Here is a 4744-nt window from a genome sequence, read left to right on the forward strand (position 1 = left end):
GCAGCAGCAGCAGCAGTGTTAAAGACTGTTTTTACAAATCAGTGTTAATTTCCTTATATTAAAAGAATTAATTTATTTACCTTTGTGGTATTTGAAGTACACATTAAGAGAAATGCTTTTTTGTAGGACTCGTTTTAAAAGACCTGTCCATTTTAGACCTTAGACTGAGGAGAAATTACTCTCTGTAGCAATGTTTTGGATATTTCCTCTGCTTCATCTCGTCATCCTGCCTTAATTCTTCTGGAACCAAGAAGAAGTAGAGATGCATTAAAAATAGTATATTTGTCTTTTTAAAACCTGTCAGTTATGGAGAAGGGTATCGGCTATTCTTCCAGGTAGTCTGAGTCTTTGCAAGTGTGTCAGACTAGGTATGTGTATTAACTGCAGGATCTGTGCTGAATTCTGTCTGACTTCCAGTCTCTGTATGGCAAAGCCACCTGCTCAACTGTCAACAAAGACTAGCAGGGTTCAGAATTTGGTCTGATAGTGTCCGGTGGCTTTTGTTTGTACAAGATGCTGTAGTTGTATTTTTGAAGTTTGAGGAATCTGATGTTTAAAAAGAAGGTCAGCAGTCAATACTCAGAAATGAGAAATTCTGTTTGCAAAAACATCTGGTGAGGATGGCAACGTGCGCACACTAGGGCCCAGGTGTTCCTCTCTCCCAACAGAGGCTGGGCCTCAGGGTGCACTCCCCTCCTCTCTGTGCAGAAGGCCCACATCACACACAACCACGGTGCTGATGTCTGACACACAGCCACAAGTGCAAAGGGAGAGAAGAGAGAAGTGAAAGTAGTGGAAGCACAGCCTAAAGCACATGCTTTCCCCCCCAAAACAGAGCCTCTCTTTCCACTGGGAGCATCCAAGCTGTGAAACTGGTCTGGGATGAACCCTTGTGAGAGGAAATTCCAATGTAATCAAGGCACTTTATCTCAGCAATCACTTCACAGTAGGACCTCAGTGTTCACAATTAAACACATTAAACAGAAACCACCTTAAAGAATTGATGCTTTTGAACTGTGGTGTTGGAGAAGACTCTTGAGAGTCCCTTGGACAGCAAGGAGATCAAACCAGTCAATCCTAAAGGAAATCAGTCCTGAGGATGAGATGGTTGTATGGCAACACTGACTCGATGGACATGAGTTTGAGCAAGCTCTGAGAGCTGGTGATGGACAGGGAAGCCTGGCGTGCTGCAGTCCATGGGGTCACAAAGAGTCAGACATGACTGAGCGACTAAACTGAACTGAACTGAACATTAAAGAAGCCTTGCACTGCTCTGAGCCAAGGTTGTACTGAGAACTTAATGCTTTTTAAAAAGTGGGCCTGAGGACGCTACTTGGGAAGCTGTTCTTCCTTTGCACAGCACTAAACCAAAATAATCCATTTTGGTGTTGAATTAGCAGGAATCAAGGTTCTCTCAAGGAAGATAATACATTTGAAGGTGTGATTGCTTTTGAGGAAGGTGCAATATGCCTCACTGTCCTTATGGGGTCTCCTCTGTGTTGCCTTTGAAGCAGCAGAACCCGTGTGGCAGGACTCCCATTCCCCCATCTTCTCTCCAGAGAGGACAGTGAACAGAATTTGGAGCATTTGGGATGAATGCTCGGCTGCCACCTTCCCATGAATCCCTGTAATGTAGCCTCTTAGGAAGCTTCCCTTGTGTCCAGCATTGGGCTGAATGTTTAAATTACCATGGGTGGGACTCTACCCTGCCTGGAAATACACTGTTCTCTCACTGGGGACTCATCCCACCCCATCTTGCATGTGCATGCAATACCAAAGTGTGAGGGTGAGGATGGGATAATGGAAGGTGGAGGAAAAAAAAAGTATAAGTCAGTATAAACATACCTTGGGTACTTGGAAAACTTTTATCATGCACACAAGCTCACTGCCAATGACTGGGGAATGGCACCTCCTGATAGGAGGCCTCCTTGCCATTCTGCGTGAATGACATTCCCTTAGAAATTCCCATCTGTTCACACTTAACCCCATTTGACTCACAAAAACAAAGATGCTGAGAATTCACTTCTTTATTGAAAAACACAAAAATGTGCCCTACTTTAAAGTGGGGCACTGATGTTTTGCATTTATTCACCTCATTTAACAGGCATTTGGTGAAGTGCTCTTGGTACTGTGCTGTGCATAATGGGAACCTGGCAGAAAAATACTTCAGAAAAACTGTCATAGAGACCATATCTTAGTCATGAGGGACTACAGCATGGTCGCAGGTGACAGGGGATGATTCTGGGCCAACCTCGGCCTGGTCAGAGGGACACAGGGCAGAGGAGGCATGGATGGCACAGGCCACCTGCATGACAGTGGCTCCAGAAGAGCCCTTCTCCAATCGGGCTCCAGAACAAGGATGGGATTACAGGGCCCATCCGAGATTATGCCCACAGGGGGCCTGAGGGGGGAGGCATATTTCTGAACATTAATGCCCTCTGACGTCTCCTCCCCTTGCCCCTCATATTCTTAAACCAAACCTTCAATTAGAGAGGAAAACAGGGATTGGTTTACTATATTGAGCAATTTATGTCATAGTAACCACTCCCCCACACACAACATGTCACTGTTTTTTTCTTCTTTTATAATTGAGTTTTTATTGGTTGTTTTGAGGATCACGACACAGACATTTCAGTTAGTACACAATTCTTCACATACGTACCCGAAATTGAAAAAATCATGTAATTGTGATTCTTAACAGTTATTCCAGTGACTTTCCAGCTTAAAATTTGGAGCACATTTTCCTTAACAGGGTATCAAGTACCAATTATCTTCAAATATTGATATATTCTGTTATATCATACATCCCACTGATTCACAATTTAATATCATATACACTACATACTCAAACTGTCAATCGTTCACAGCACATTAACCAAGTTACTAGGAAACCTGAACTACCACGACCAAAGATATTATAGAGAGCACAAAATTCTGACCAGGAGAGCCAAGATCAAGGAGTAGTTTGCTGTAGGAAATAATTCTACCAAAACAATATGGGAAGAGAAGTAATTTAAAGTTTTCAAGATATTAAATGCACAACTGACTCCAAATTGCCATTTAGTATGCTTTTGTATTATAGGATATAAAAGCTACCCCCATGTATGGAATGTTAAGCTGACACCCAAGACAATCAAAGCTTCCCATATCCAATATCCCACTATTTTCTGGTTGTACCAAAAAATAAACAATGAACAAATGTCATGTATGGATGTGAGAGTTGGACTATAAAGAAAGCTGAGCGCAAAAGAATTGATGCTTTTGAACTGTAGTGTTGGAGACGACTCTCGAGAGTCCCTTGGACTGCAGGGAGATCCAACCAGTCCATCCTAAAGGAGATCAGTCCTGGGTGTTCATTGGAAGGACCGATGTTAAAGCTGAAATTCCAATATTTTGGCCACCTGATGCGAAGAGCTGACTCATTTGAAAAGACTGTGATGCTGGGAAAGATTGAGGGCAGGAGGAGAAGGGGATGACAGAGGATGAGATGGTTGGACGACATCACTGACTCGATGGCCATGGGTTTGGGTGGACTCTGAGAGTTCGTGCTGGACAGAGAGGCCTGGCATGCTGCGGTTCATGGGGTCGCAAAGAGTCGGACACAACTGAGTGACTGAACTGAACTGAACTGACTGAAATGATTTCACCTATTTAAAAAAAAGCATTTACACTTAAAAAATGGGATGAGGTGGGATTTCCTCCTTTTTAAAAATGTTTCAGAGCTACTAAAAAACTTGCATTTACAAAATAGTTGATAAAAATATTCCTCTGGATTGTACAAGAAGGGACCACTGACCGGACTGGGTGTGCTGTATTAATCAGACTTGGCTTCTTTTTCTGCTTCATCAGAGGTTGGGCTCTCCTCAATTTTAGTCTCTCCATTTTCTGCAGGTAAGTCTTCTTTAGTCTCTTGGTTGGCCACTTCCACCTGTTTTCCCTTTGCTCCTCTTTTCCTTTTTGTTTGCATTTTTTTGTCTGAAGATTTATCCTTTCCCGCAGCCTTTTTTGGCTTCCATTTTTGCAGGAGCCGGTTTAGCTGACAACCTCGCCGATCTCCTCTGGGGCTCGTCCTTCACTGCCCCCTCTGCGGAGCTGACCTACCTCTTGGGCATCCTGGTGGCGGGGCAGGCGAGAGCTGGGAGCCTGAGGGCTGCGGCGCGCCAAGAGCCTTCACGAGACCTAGTAGCCTGACTGCTGCCATGCTTCCCGCTGCCCACTAGGAGAAGCTGTTTCTTTCTTTCTTTCTTTTTTGAGAAGCTGTTTCTTTATTGATAAAATATCTTAGGAAAGTTTCCACCACAGCCCCGTTCCCTTCTGTTTACCATTAGTGAGTGCTAAGTGTCAAGCTTCCCGATAACCAGATGTCTTTCGGCTTCCACTTTTGTTCCACTTTTGCTTCCACTTTTGCCTTCCACTTTTTCCTCCCACTCTGAACACTCCTTAGTGGTTTTTCCAGCTCTTAGATGCTAGTCCAGCTGATGGATTACACGCAGTCCTTTCTGTTAATGCTATGTCTGGTAAAGGATGGAGAAATGTAACTTGACAGTGCATCCTCAGTGGTCCAACATGCAGAGCATGTAAAACACTGAGGACATGCTTAGTAGAGTTAAGTAACATACTTCATTTGGGCTTTTTTAAAAAAAATATAATTAAAATAAAGTATTTCCCCCAAACATTCTAGATAGACGATGCCCTTTCCCACAAAGTTTACTAAATATAGATAAATATGGTTAGCAAAATCATC

The 4744-nt window shown here is 43.3% G+C and overlaps 1 pseudogene; it reads right to left on the bottom strand.

Moving 5' to 3' along the window:
• Positions 1-3814: 3814 nt before the first annotated feature.
• On the bottom strand, positions 3815-4112 carry LOC129640383 (non-histone chromosomal protein HMG-14-like; annotated as a pseudogene).
• Positions 4113-4744: the final 632 nt, after the last annotated feature.

The sequence above is a fragment of the Bubalus kerabau genome, chromosome X (genome assembly GCF_029407905.1).
Source record: "Bubalus kerabau isolate K-KA32 ecotype Philippines breed swamp buffalo chromosome X, PCC_UOA_SB_1v2, whole genome shotgun sequence".
Taxonomy (NCBI): domain Eukaryota; kingdom Metazoa; phylum Chordata; class Mammalia; order Artiodactyla; family Bovidae; genus Bubalus; species Bubalus kerabau.